Source organism: Sorex fumeus, unplaced genomic scaffold (genome assembly GCF_029834395.1).
Source record: "Sorex fumeus unplaced genomic scaffold, SorFum_2.1 ptg000061l, whole genome shotgun sequence".
NCBI lineage: Eukaryota > Metazoa > Chordata > Mammalia > Eulipotyphla > Soricidae > Sorex > Sorex fumeus.
Window position 1 is genome coordinate 35,062,166 of NW_026606118.1, and position 14,975 is coordinate 35,077,140.

Here is a 14,975-nt window from a genome sequence, read left to right on the forward strand (position 1 = left end):
GAAGTGACAGACTTCCCCACATTTTCAAGAAAATGCCTGCCAAATATCCAAATTGAATAATATAGTTTGTCTCTCAGTAATTCTCTCAAGTAAAAAAGGAATTTTATGGGGAAAAAAGTGTCTTTAATTTACCATTGATGCACCATGTAAAATTTTCCCCTGACACCCATGATGGGAGGAGTATTTTTATTACACAAAATATTAAGAAGATCTGTACTCAGGGTAGTAAGTAAGAGTATTGATTATTTTCGCCTCTGTTTCATCAAGGACTTTCAATTTATTTCACTGGCTATGTGGTGGTGAAGAATGTAGTAACTTCTAGTCCTATTTATTACCACTGTCTTGATCTGAGCAAAGATGTCAGCAGGTTCACTCATCTGGGTTGTTGCACCATCAAAGAAGATGTCAGCACTCTGAGAAGGGAAAATATTTTAGTGTGGTTATGAAATATCTTTGAGTCCATGATCCCTTGAAGGAGTTTTGGTCACCCCAGAGTATGCAGACCAGACTTTGAGGAATTGTGGATCTAAATTATAATGGAAACTTTGTTTAAAAATTAAATCAAGTATGAAGATCGAAAGCCAGAGGAGAATAAAATGAAGTTTAGCACTAGAAATACCTGGAATCCATAAACCATTATTCCTAAGGCCAGAATTTACACATACACACACTGACAATATTTTCATTTAGGAAATGAAATTCAAAAAAATTTATTCATGTTTTAAATTTCTGGCTATGTTACTGTGCTATGATAATTGACTATTTGCACATCTGAAGAAATTTTTTCTTGTATTTTAATGATTTTTAGATAAGCCATGTTTTAATTTTTAATTTATTTTTATTGGTAAAACATTTTGGGGCCAGAGCGGCACAGCAGTAGGGTGTTGGCCTTCCTTGCACATAGCCGACCCAGATTTGATTCCTAGTGTGTCCCATGTGGTCCCCTGAGCCTGCCAGGAGTAATTCTTGAATGCAGAGCCAGGAGTAAGCCCTGAGCACCGCTGTGTATGGCCCAGTTCCTCCCCCTACTTCCCCAAACATCTCCTGCCACCAGTGCCAGAGCCTCCACCTCTGTCCTTATGTCCACTCTAGTACACTCTAGTCTACTCCTTCCTTCCTTCCCTTCTGCTCAGTAATCCGTTTTGCAATCAAAATCCAAGGTAGAAACCTCCTGTTTTAGATTTTGTTGAGACTCCCCTCTCGTGACTTCTTTAACACTTTGCAGGTAGTGTTTCTGATGATTAGTGTCAAGTACTTTCCATTTGTCATTGGAGACTCACAAGTAATGTTCTGGAGGTCTGGGGACCCCACTGAAACTCTCAGCCAACTGGGCAGTGGTTCAGTGCGGGGGCCCAAGATGCAGTGCTGCCCGGACCTCAGGGTGCAGGGGCTGCCTCGTCCATCCTAGTGGTACTGGGAGCCTCCAGAACCACAACTGGCAATACTTGGAGGGACCATGTGATGCCGGGAATTGAACCCAAGACTGGCATATGCTAAGTGTGTACCCTAACAATTGTACTATCTCCTTTCCCTTCAAATGACTTTTCAAGGTGTGCATTTGGTTTTTATTTACTCAGTTTTTGGGATAGAGCACGCTCAGGGTTGAGAATCCAATACACAAGCCCCTTGTCTATAAAAAAAAAAAAAGAAAAAAAAACCCTGTGTGGTTGTTCTTTCTGATGAGGAATAGAAGTCTGCTTCAACTTCACTGACTACCCACTACTACTCATGTATACAAAGAAAGATACATATAAAACTCTCTGAGCTCATGAGGCTGGTGATATAGCACAGCAGAAAGGGTCCTTGCCTTGCATGCAGCTGGCCCTGATTCAAACACATGTGCCCCACAGGAGTGATCCCTGAGCACAGAGCCAGGAGTAAGCCATGAACCCTGTTGATTGTAGTCTGAAAAACAATGACAAAAATTTTTGAACTAAAAAAAAGAGAGAAACTGAACTCTCTCAGGATTTACAGTAGATTAGGCAGTCACGTACACCCATAAAGAGTATGAACCCAGAATTAGACGTCTGGTTGGATAAAAACAGTCACACTGGCATCCACGTTGGCCAAAGGCAGCAGGGGGTAAAAGAGGTGGGGCAAGTAGATGAGGAAACTTGACTGACTCTTGCTTTTAGAATTGTTCAGTGACATTGTTTAAGCTCGATTGGGAAACAAAGCATGGAAAATGTTTTGTAGTAGACAGAGTTCCAGTACATAAAGTGTAATTTTTATACTTAGCTGTCATTCTTTTCCAAACTGAATTGTACAAAGTGAAACAGGTTGAATTAATGTCAGTAATTAAGGCCTATCCATCTGTAAAATCATGTCCAGATTTACATAATTATGAAGGAGAGTTTAAGCTTTAAAAATTCAAAAACGTTCTCGGGGCCAGAGAGCTAATACAGGAGGTAAGACACTCGCCTTGCAGATCACCGACTCCAGTTCAATCTCTGGCCCATCTAGGGGCCCCTCACCATCCCACCTCATCATCACTGCCATCACGTGCTCTCTTGAGCATGGCTGGCCCAGATCCCTACCGCCAGCACCAAATGCTCTTGAAACCTTAGAGTTTACATGGCAATCATGGTTGTGCCAACTTTTATTTGAAATATGAGATAAATAATTTAGTTCAGAATTGTAGCCTATTGAAAAGGAACAGGTTTTTTTTTTCCCTTATAGCTACATGCTAGAACAGGAAACATGTAAGGGTCTGAAGATTATGTATATTAGCATTAGTGATTATATATTTTCTCCTCTTAGGCTGAAAAACTAGATGTTTGCTACTTGTGAATCTCTCTCAGCTCTTCATGAAAAAAAATTTTTTAAATATACGTATAAACAAAAACCTTCATACAAGAAATTATTCCTGGGGCTGAAGTGATAGCGGGGAGGGCATTTGCCTTGCTACAGCTGACCTGGGTTCAGTTCCCAGCTTCCCATATGGTCCCCTGAGCACCGCCAGGAGTAACCCCTGAGCATTGCCGGGTGTGACCCAAAAAGCAAAAAAATAACATAATAAAAAGAAATTATTCCTCATTTATCTGCAATAAAAAACAGGATGTTTCGAAGCATTGAATATCTGATTTACATTGGATTTTTATTGCTTTTTAAAGAATCAGGAAAATGCATTTAACATTAAAATGGCAATAAATGTAATTTTCTTTGTTTCTGAAAGCCATTTATAATCCTAAGAGCACATTAAGTTTGCCTTTTTGTAGTACTTATTACCAGAATTGGTTTATTTTTCTTTCTAGTGGTTTGCTTCAAGTAAATGAAAGCAAATGATATTTGAGTTGACATGTAACTCTTCATTACATATATTTTATTTAATAAATGTTGAAGCATTTTGAAATCAGGATCTCTTCCATTTCTTTAATGCTTCAAGATTCCTGTGGTTCACTAATGACTTTGAAACAAATTTAATTTCAGCTTTCTTTAACAATTGAAATTTTTTACTTTTGGTGGGAGAAAAATTAGATTCAATGAAATTGGAATTATATGTAGTCCTAGAGGAAATGGAGCATGGGACTATAGCTCTCATTGTTCTGTAGGTTTCCTGCACTGGTCACATCGGGAACACGTACTCTGTAATAGAAGCTAGGCACAGGAAACAGCCATTCAGCAGATGAAGCACATTCAACAAGCCAAGAAAACAGAGCTCCCTGTTTGCTCTTCAGAACAAGAATAGATACTGACAGTCACAGATAACTCCCGAGTATAATTTGCTTGGTAGTTTTATCCATTTTCTTACCATCCCCCACATTTCTTTTCATAATTACCAAACTATAAAAAGAACACTTTTGTGTTTCGTCCATTGATTTTTCCCTGTGTGTAATCTAGTAGAAGTACTAATGAGCAATGAAATAGCCTAAGGCAGACAGCGGGGTAGGAAACAATGAATTTGATTAATCAATCTGTCCAGAATAATCAAGAGACTATAATAATATCTGGGATAAATCTAACTAGTGGAAAGTTTGTTCATTAAAACACGACTTAATTTTATCTAAACAAAAGAGTTATACATTTTAATTGATTTGGGGGGCTAGTTTCTCTTGAAAAGGACATAATTACCCTCTCTACAATCCCCTGTAATTACCTACTATTTCCCAAAACTTCCAGCCAAACCTGAAATAGAAGTAATTGACTCTTTAAAACCTTTTCTCATTTCAGAAATAACATCTTTCATATTATTTGCCCATATTCCTGACCACTCCTATTTTTGCCTTTTCTCCTACTTAACTACTTATGATAATAATTGGCTTTTTCTTGTGTTTTTTAATATTCACATGTGACTAGTCCCATCTATTGATTTTATTTTTTTTTAATGCCCACTTGCAAATCTACTTTCTTGGTCTCAAGGCATTTTATTTCTTCCGTGCCAGAAAGATAGTACAGGGGTTAAGATACTCTTACCTCATACTCAGCCAAATTCAGTTTAATCCATGGTACTACTTGTGGTTCTCTGAGTACCACCAGGAGTACTTTTGCCCTGAGCAAAAGCCAGTATTAGGTTCTAAACACTGCCCCTGTATGGTCCATTCCCGCCTTCCCCCCCTCAAAAAAATATCTTTCTTCCACTTCCCCCACCCCTGTCCTAAGCCAATCATTCTGTTTATTTCTTGTGAGTTTTGTTTGGTTTGGCTTTGGGTTTCTGTTTTGCTTTGATTTAGGGCCTCTCTTTGGGGTGCTTGGGGCTTACTTCCAGTGGTTCTGTTCTCCAGCATCACTCCTGATGGGATTCAGAGCACCATATCAGGTGCTGAACCCACATCATCTACATACCTGGCAAGCGCCCTACCTGCTGCACTATCTGTCCAGCCCATCTTTATTTCTTAGACCCCAAACTCCACTGTTCTCTGTGGTACTCCTTCCTAGCTACCGGAACCTTCTGATTCTCCTCCCTCTTCCACTAAAATTTTGGAGCAGCACCTGAGTGTGGGTCCTTGCCATCCAGCCGTCATTCGTAACATGTTCCATCTTCCTCTTCATTGAACTACAGTGGCCTCCTGACTGCTGTTCTCTACACCTCTCAACCTTTCAACTCTTTGCCACACTACAGCTGCGGCATCATTTCCGACACACTAGATCAGCCCTTCCTCAAAACCAAAGGAGAATCAAACCCAGTGTTCTCTCTTGGGCGGCCAATATCCTGTAGGAAATTGTCACCTACCAGCTCTGACATTTCACCCGCTTTGGGCCGTGCAGTCATCAGACAAGTTGATTGCTTCTGTCTGAATACTCTCTCTGGATTCATTTCGGTGGGGGGCAGGCTGGGGGGGGGGGTGGAGTCTGTTATTTCAGATTCACACTTTTCAGTGTGGAGTTAAACTGGATTCAGTATTGTTTCTTTATGTTCCATTCTTTACCACAGCAGTACTTTAGTAACATTTCTTTACTCTTCTGTGTCTCGCCTCCTTTCTTCATTACTTCAGTATAACTGACTACCCACTTCACAATGTCTCTGCCTTCACTCAGCTGTGCTCCCTGAAGCACATGTGCTTTCATTTCCATTTCTTTTTTCACATCTGTGGGGAGCCTCCCAAGGAGCAAGCCTGGAGACCCACTCAAGGCAATATTTGACTTAACCTGGCCCTGTGGTTTGATGGCTGCCTTGTGGTGCTGGGGCTGCGAAGCCACACACCCAGCAGTGCTCACCGGATTTGACGGCTACTCATGACTATGCAAGGGAGACCTCTGGTTCCTGTACATGGAAGGCTTATGCCCTTCAACACTTCAGCTATCTTCCCGGTCCCTTAAGTTTGGTTTCCATTATAAAAACAGGCATGTGTATGTTTTATCTATGTGTGTGTGTGTGTGTGTGTATTTATATATGTTTACATATATATAACCTTATGTGTAATCTTATGTATATGTATATGTATATATAAAATCTGTATACATTTGAAAAAAATGTTTACATTATTTTTTTTCAAATGTCTAAGATTAGATTATTTTGTGTATTCTAAGTTGCTAATGTTGACTCTCCTGGCTTATTAGAATCATTTTCATAAACTTATGGTTCTGAATTGTTCTTTTGCATTGATGAATAATTTCAGTTATGCAGAGATAATTTTACATTATTTTAATTGTTTGAGCGATAGCATAGCGGTAGGGCGTTTGCCTTGCACGCAGCCAACATGGCCGACCCGAGTTCGATTCCTCCACCCCTCTCGGAGAGCCCGGCAAGCTACCGAGAGTATCTCGCCCGCACGGCAGAGCCTGGCAAGCTCCCCGTGACGTATTTGAGATGCCAAACACAGTAACAACACAGTCTCCAATGGAGACGTTACTGGGCCCGCTCGAGCAAATTATTTTAACTGTATAAATTATTTTAAAGGAAGCAAGTCCAATAAGGGTTTAGAATTAATGAAGTAAAAATTGACTTTGTTTTCCCTCCTGCATTGAACCAAGCTTTAAAACTCACAATGATTTCTCCTCTTTAGGTTCTTACTATATAAATGGACTGTTTCAATATTAAATTCATTGTGTTGTGTGTGTGTTTGTGTATTCTTATTTCCAATTGTTTCTAATGCACTTGTCAATTCTTCAGACAATGTAAGACTCAATGTGGAACCAGGTACTCATGTGTCTTCTGATACTACACTATATAGAAATGGGCAGAGAGTAACTATTACTTAGTTTCAAGTATAATGAAAATCTTTTATCCATCTGTCATTGGAATATTTAAGTCTTGTGTTTTTTTCTCTCCTAGAAATTTTCAATTTTTAAACAACATTCAACCTTGTGACACTGAAGAATTTTGATCATTCCAAGTCTTAATGCCACACCACTACTCCAGTGAATATATCCTACGACTGGTAACAATGACCAGAAACCTGAAGAATTAAAATGCCAACACCAAACCTTACCTTAACAGCTCTGGTCTATACTGTTCCCTTGCATTTAATATATTATTTTGTTTTATAACCACTTTTGAATATTTAGTTCTGGTTTTTGTTAGAGTCTTAGTTTTGTTTCCTGGTTACTTTTGTACAAGTACCTGCTTTTTATGACATTTTGAACAAATGATAGTGGACAAAGCCAGCCCCAGCTGGTAGGGTGCTGTTCACTTGATCGGGTGCTGTTGTGCTGAAAGGAAACTGACTAATTTAGATAGTAGCTTTCCTTTTTCCAAATTCTTCCCCTTGAATTCTTACAGTTAATATTGACAGTTTTTTGATTACAGTAAGTATGCTGTACGAGAAACTATTAATACAGATTAAAAGCATTTCTTACATCTTGAAATTTTTCTAATGTTTTGAGAACTTTACTGGGGATATTTTTTATATCAAACCCTTTGGACCTTCCAGTCCTATGGCTTTTTACTTGGAGTAGAAAGTCAGATACTCTCTGTACTGGAAAAGTGAGGAAGTTGACTGACCACGCACTGTGTTGAGAGACCCTGTCCCACCACAGTGCCAATGCTTCTCAGACACATGCTCTTCAGCAGCATTCCAGAAAACAGGAGGGAAGAAGAAGAGAAAACGGTTCATTCTTCCCTTCTACTAAAATATTCGGGCAGCTCGAAACCTTAGTGCTTTCTTTCTTAACATGTCCAAATTTCAATACTTTCCATATTTGAGCGCTTGTGTAGGACATTTGCTTTGTATTAATTCTCTTTTGTCTTTGTGTCCAACTGACCTTTCGTTATTGAGCAGGTGTATCTCTTTCAAATAGTTTGATGACTTGCGTGGCCTCGAGGACCCCAGGGAGAGGAGTAGGGGCTATGGTGGTTTTTGGATGGTTCTAAGAAAACTATCTGCCATGGAAAACTGAAACCCAGAGACCTGATAGGGATTTATTAACTGTATCAAACCCTTTTTCTTCTGCTTTTGACTCTATGTATAGTTATGATGCTAGGTTAGATTTATAGCAGCTTTAAGTTGTATTAAATGATATTCTACTTTCTGTAATACGGTTATAAAATAAAGTTTGTTTATTCTCTATACTTGTTGCTTTTTTTTAAAGGGGTTCAAACAAATTTGTATTTTCAGTCAGGAGTCTTCCTACCTTAGGAAACATTGCTGTATATAGTATGTGATGTATATATGTGTACACACAGACACAGACACACACACACACACACACACACAACCAGCATCTCCAATATCATGACTAAAGCAGAGCTGGAAGGCTGCATCTCATATATAGAATGCCAAATCCCTTCCTTCTGCCTGGTTATATAATCCACCGCAACTTTTACAGATTCTCCAAGGAATGTTTGCACTTGTTTTCTTTGTGTGTTTTTTACATTTTGTCTCGGAAATGCTGTAGTTGAACTCAATGAATCCCCCATCTGCTTTGTGGTTTGCTTTACCGTCTCCTGAGAATGCACGTCCGAGTCTACTTGGAATGCACCAGCGTGACAGTTTGGAGAAGACACATTAGATCAAGTGCTTAATTTCCTTTTAAACATTTTAAGTATTTTAAATCAAATAACCAATAGGGAATATATATTTTTAAAGCTGGCATACAAACTTTCTTTCCTTATTTCAAATGAGGTTTTTTTTCTTTGCCTTTTTGGATCACACTCGGCGATGCTTAGGGGTTACTCCTGGCTCTGTACTCAGGAGTTACCCCTGGCGGTGCTCGGGGGACCATATGAGTTTTTAAAATCTAATTTGTGTTGCTTTTGCAGGGGATATAATCCTACATAATTCTTACCTTGTGAAAGATCTAATTTTCTCTAGGATTATTCCCAAAATTACTCCTTGTGGCCAGAGAGAGCGTATAGCAGGTAAGGTGGTTTGATCCCTGCCACTACATAAGTTCTCTGAGCACAGCCTAGACTAATTCCTGAATACAGAGAGGAATAAATTATAGCACAGCCAGGTGTGGCCCAGCAGCCACCCCCACCCACTTCCAACATTAAGTTCCCCTCCATCTCACTCCAAAAATTCTCAGAAAAAAAAAAGTGTCTCAGCACACCAAGCCTGGAAATATTATGGAACCAAATGTGATTATGTAAGTGTATTTCATCAGAAAGCTTGTATGTGTAACATTTTTAATCATAGGCTATTCTTGCCAGGGCTTTTTTTTTTGAGAAATTTATCCTTCCGTATTTCTAATTATAATTGCAGTGTTGTGTGTGTGTGTGTGTGTGTGTGTGTTTGTGTGTGGGAGGGGGAGACAGCAGACAGCATTCCAGTGGAATAGGACATGCAGTATTTATCAGGACTCAATTTCATTTTGCTATTATAGAAAGGATAGAATTTAGAGTTTCAAGAGTCGTCTCAGAGTCAATACAGAGCATTTGTGGGATCTAGGGCTCAAAGAGCGGCAAGACTACTAGTGCTGGTAATGCTGTATGTGGACAGAGGATGAAGGTTACCTCTTCAATACTTAGAGTTCCTTATGTTTTCTCACTTAGTAAAGGCTGAGCTTTGAAAATCTCACATGATAGAATAAGAAAATAGCAAAGTTTTCTGATAAGACATTCAAGTACTGAAACAAAATGATATTTTTCAAATATTCAGAATGTCAGCAGGTTTTTTGGCATTTGACTATCATGAGTAGCTTCTATTTCCCTTTGTGTGATACACTGTAGTGCACTCATTGCATAGACCTTAATTCTTAGAATAATTTGCACCAGAATTCTGGCATCGAGACAGATAGTCACAACTACTGCCCAGCATGGATACCACAAAGTTTTATTTCCTTTATGCATAAAATTATATGAAGTCTGTGAACATCATTGAAAATTTACTGAAATATAAATGAGTTGTTCATGAAACGAGATTCGGCAAGTTGATACTGCCTTTAGAAACCTACAGTTGGGCATTTGAATCCCCTTTTCTGCATAACTGAACCATGTGACTTTAATGAAAGCAGTTTAACATCTCAAAAGGACAATAGGCAATACCTACCTAAACTAGGGATATTCTAGGGGTTAGGAGAAATAAAAATGTATAGAGTGCCTAGTGTAGCTTTCAATATGAGGAACAACTTCACTATGCATGAGTTAATCCTCCAAGGACAAAGTTATGGAAGATAATGCTAGTTTGAATTATGTTTTTGTGAGGCTTTCAGTAAGATTTTTTACTATTGTGTGGTTGCTATTTGTATTTGGAGGTGTGTGAACCCAATTTACCGGGGAATCCCTGGGATTATCTATTGAGTAATTTTAATCCTCTGGTTGCAGAATCCTTGAACATAGACTCTTGGATGGAATTCAAGGGGCTGAATTTCCCCCTCAAATGTATGAAAAGTCAGAGGTCTATGCATTTTTCCAAGAGGTAAAAGATATTTCCTGTCATCAAATTCTCAAAAGGTTTTTTTTTTAATAAAAATTAGGAACTTCTGTCATTAATAATGTGGGTTTGAGGAACGTATATTTGGAGTTTTTTGGAGGGGACTAAGTCACACCTGACAATGATCAGGGGTTACTTCTGGCTCTGCACTCAGGAATTACTCCTATCAGTGCTCGGGACCATATGGAATTCCAGGGATCGAATCTGGCTTGGCCGCCTGCAACACTACCCACTGTGCTATTACTTCGGCCCCCACAATTTGCAGTTTTTTTAAACTGGAAAGAATACTTTATAAATGTCTTATGTAATGATAATTATAAAGATGCTGCAAACATTTCCTATTACAATTTTGTCACTCAACTTCTCTTATTGACAATGATCAAGTCTAAAGCAATCTCTCAACAGCATGTGTTCTGAAACTTGCATAAACAAATCCAAAAAAAAAGACATCCATGCATGTATTTAACATATATGAACTCTGATTTCTGAGACAGTTTTGAAAAAACGACTTAAGATGTCAAGAAAAGCTGTTCTTAGTATGTGAGAATATCTACCCTATTGATTTTTTTTTCTTTTTGGGTCATACCCGACGGTGCACAGGGGTTACTCCTAGCTCATGCACTCAAGAATCACTCATGGCAGTGCTCGGAGGACCATGTGGGATGCTGGGAATTGAACCCGGGTCGGCAGTATGCAAGGGAAACGCCCTACTTGCTGTGCTATCACTCCCACCCCCTGATTTTTAATCTCAACTAAATCATTTCTAGGGGCCAGGGATGTACCTCAGTGGTAGAGTACTAGCCTTGCATGTTTGAGACCTTAAGTTTGATCTTTAGCACCCCCCCCCAAAAAAAAACCAAAAATCAAAAGACCCCTACTTCAATCATTTATCTAGAAAATTCTGGAAGTTGTTAAACTGGCAGATAATTATAAGTATTCATTTGTAAAGAAAAGGGTTGTGGGAGATGGAAAGAAAATATAGGCCTTGCATATGGCCAACTATATTTCAATCCCCAGCATTCCATATGGTTCCTCAGCGCCACCAGTAGTTATCCTTGAGCACAGGGCTAAACACTGAGCACAGTGAGTATGGCCTAGACACCTCCCAACAAAAGTAAAGGATTGTAGGGATCAGAGAGAATGTAGGCGTTAAGCTCATTTATTGATGCAGCCAATCCCAGTTTGATTCCTGACACCATATGCATCACTGGATGAAGCCTGGAGTTCCCCAGAGGGCTGACACCAGAGGGTCAGAGTATTTTCAGGACCTTATTGAACCAGAGTCAGTTTGCTGATAATTATCAGGGCAGGTCCCTGGTCTCCCTCCTAAACAACTGGGGAGAGACTAACCTCCAATCTGCAAACCTCACCTCCACCAAAAAAAAGGGGGAGGTTTAAAACTATTTTAGAAAATATGCATGTCCTTCCTTACCCAAGATTCGATTTCATCAACTTGTAAAGGTTCAAGAAAGAACTGTCAGGAACTCCATGCTGTTTCCTAGTGCTAGATTCTCAAATTACCCACACTTTTATCAAGAAAGATGGAGAGATAGTAATTTAAATCACATAAATTAGGATTTATGTGAACTCTGTTAAAACATTTAATTTTTGTTAAATTTTTATTGAATAAAGCCAAATGGGCTGGAGCGATAGCACAGCAGGTAGGGTGTTTGCCTTGCACGCAGCCAACATGGCCGACCCGAGTTCGATTCCTCCACCCCTCCCGGAGAGCCCAGCAAGCTACTGAGAGTATCTCGCCTGCATAGCAAAGCCTGGCAAGCTACCCGTGATGTGTTTCATATGCCAAACACAGTAACAACAAAGTCTCACAATGGAGACATTATTGGGCCCACTTGAGCAAATTGATGAACAACGGGAGGACCATCTGAAAGCCACATGAAGAGCTATTTAAATTACACATGACTCATGAACAACATGGGTTTTAACTGCACAAGTCCATTTACGCAGGGATTTTTCTTGAATTATGTAAATATATAGTATCAATACTGTAAGTGCGTTTTTCACTTAGGATTTTTTAGCAACTCATTTCATTGAAAGAATACAGGTATAGAAAACATCAAATGTACAGTATATTTGAACTTGACTCACTGGTTTTACCAATATGGCTTCTAGTCAAATTTGGGGGAAGTCAGATTAGGATTTTCAGCTGCTTGGGGATTTTCCCCTACATTTTTTTTTAAGGAGCAACTGTTCTGATGATGATTTTATATCAGGGAAGTAGATTGCCCCGATCAGAGAATTAAGACCCTAGAACATCAGGAATAGCATTGGGCTCTGTTGGAACAAGTATTTTGGGGCCATGATGAAAGGTTCAGGAGCACAGGATGGAGAATACTGGTTTCCCCTGTCTCTAAAAGCAAATGCTACTATAAAGCCCAAATCTTGTGATTAGTTTATATTTTTTAAAAAACGTTTAAGCATTCTCAGACTCAAACATTAATTTGCTAAATCTTACTGAATAACACATAAAACCTAAAATAACACCTACAGGAAGGAGTGATACAATAAATGCACAACCTGCATAAAGTAGGCCCCAGGGAAAGAGTTTGGCAGTGCAACTTTAGCTGCTGAGTGCCCTGCTGAGTGAAAAGTCAAGTCTTCCAAGGGCAACTCAGGCAAATGAGTGCTTCAACTTGGAGAGCGTGGAGAGTAAGGCAGGACTCTGCAGCTGTGCGGTGCTATGGCAAGTCGAGCGGCAGTATCTTCTAGCAAGTGGTAGTAAAACCGTTAGGACTTGTTCTCTCCATGGGAAAACTAATATGTTCTAGTTCTCAACAAAAGAAAATTATTCATTCATCAAGCCATCATATTATTGGAAAGTTTACTTTTACTCAGCATCTGCAAGAGAAAGAGGTCTTGCTTTAATAAACATTACTAAGTGGTGGTTAGTAATTACTAACCTGCTGAAACCTGCAGGTTTAGAACTCCCATGTGAGACCACAGTAGCTGAGATATATTTTCCCTGCTAAGGCAGAGACGGTAATGGCATGCGCTAGTCAGAAATCACACTTCCAAAGTTGTTTTCAGAAAGAGGTAGAATAAACCCTGGTAGCTGAGCCACAGATTTGACTGGCAGCTGGAAATACGGTGCATCCATTCACACCTTCTGTTGAAGTATTTTTACTTATACTGGCTTCTATGAAGGCCTAAAAAAAGAGAGCCCTTCACAGAATGGAAAGAATTTTGTTATTCCTTCCATATGGCATCAACACTGTTATTCTAAATTACCTCAGTCAGAAAGCCCCAGCAGACATTTTCATTGTAATCAAATGCAATAAAACACAGAAAGAATGTCTTTAGTCAAACAGTGAGTTTTATATTATGCAAGAAGTGCAAATTGAGACTAAGCTCACTTGATGGATATGAAGAATTTTATTGGGATGGGGGAAGGAAACAGCCAATGTTTGTGGTACATTCTTACATTGGGTTATCCATACAATCTTTTATATGATTACTACTTATCACTAAGGAAAGAATGTTTCTTGCAAGCGAGTAAATTTATCATGCTTTATAAAGTTAATCCCTAATGGCCTATGAGATTTATTCTAGGAGAATGCTCCAGGCCCCAAACAAAGCTGATATCACCGGGAGGTCCCAGATGGGGTAGGTGCTGCCATCCCACCTTCTCCAGATGGAATCCTGGTGACCATGAGCTTCTACAAGCATGGCTCTGGCATGCGGGTACCAGAATATTTCCTTATACGCAAAGTGATCAATGGAAAGTAAATCATCCAACATTTTTCCCTGAAAATCAGGCTTGAATGGTGGTGGGAAAATCTGAGCAAAAAGATAATGCCCAACCGAAATGCATCTGGACAGTGTATTTAACTATGGTGCTATGCCACCCTGGGAGGGGAAGGGTGTCTGTCCCTCCACCTGTCCCCCTCTGTGGCTGCGACATGTTGTCCTGCATTTTTTAGAGCCTAATGAACAGACAAGTCTAAATGTTGGGGAAAATTCCAAATAGCAGAGGTGGTTCTTTTGTCGTAATATTGGATGTGATCAACAGAGAGAGAGAGAGAGAGAGAGAGAGAGAGCGCAAAGCGGAAATCTGCCACACAGGTGGGAGGTGGGTGGGAGGGGGGTATACTGGGGTTCTTGGTGGTGGAAAATGTGCACTGGTAAAGGGACGGGTGTTTGATCATTGTATGACCGACTGAGACTTGAACTGAAAGGCTTTGTTACTGTTCTCATGATGATTCAACAAATAAATTTTTTAAAAAAGCAAAAAAAAAAGATTTATTCTAAAGATTAGAATATAACCAGGCTGACATGTACTTGGATATGCTAAGCATCTTATTAATGTTTAAAACATTAAGGATGGGAGCTGGAGTGATAGCAGCGGGTAGGGCGATTGCCTTGCACACAGCCGACCCAGGTTTGATTTCCAGCATCCCATATGGTCCCCGCACCATCAGGAGTGATTCCTGGGTGCAGAGCCAGGAGTAACCCCTGTGCATCGCCAGGGGTGACCCAAAAAGCAAAAAATAAAAAAAAAACATTAAGGATAGCCCAATAATAATCACATCCTAGCTACCACTTAGAATTCAATTATTTCTCTTCAGTTATCTCTATCAGTTCTTTGGGGTTCTTTGTGTATTCATCCACAGTCAAGATGTTGACTTCTTTCCATTCTCATAAGTAGCTCTCTGGGTTTTGGTTTTAGGGCAAAGACCTGAATTACTCTCTTCATGAGTTTGGTGA

The 14,975-nt window shown here is 39.6% G+C and overlaps 1 protein-coding gene across 18 annotated transcripts in view; it reads left to right on the forward strand.

Moving 5' to 3' along the window:
- Positions 1–7,946, forward strand: part of EPB41L2 (erythrocyte membrane protein band 4.1 like 2) — a 231,072-nt gene extending 223,126 nt beyond the window's left edge. For all 18 annotated transcript variants that reach the window (XR_008794149.1, XM_056126400.1, XM_056126397.1 and 15 more), the window contains one exon: positions 6,713–7,946. The gene's annotated coding sequence lies outside the window, so the exon portion shown is untranslated. The remainder of the gene's footprint in view (positions 1–6,712) is intronic.
- The last annotated feature ends 7,029 nt before the right edge of the window (positions 7,947–14,975 follow it).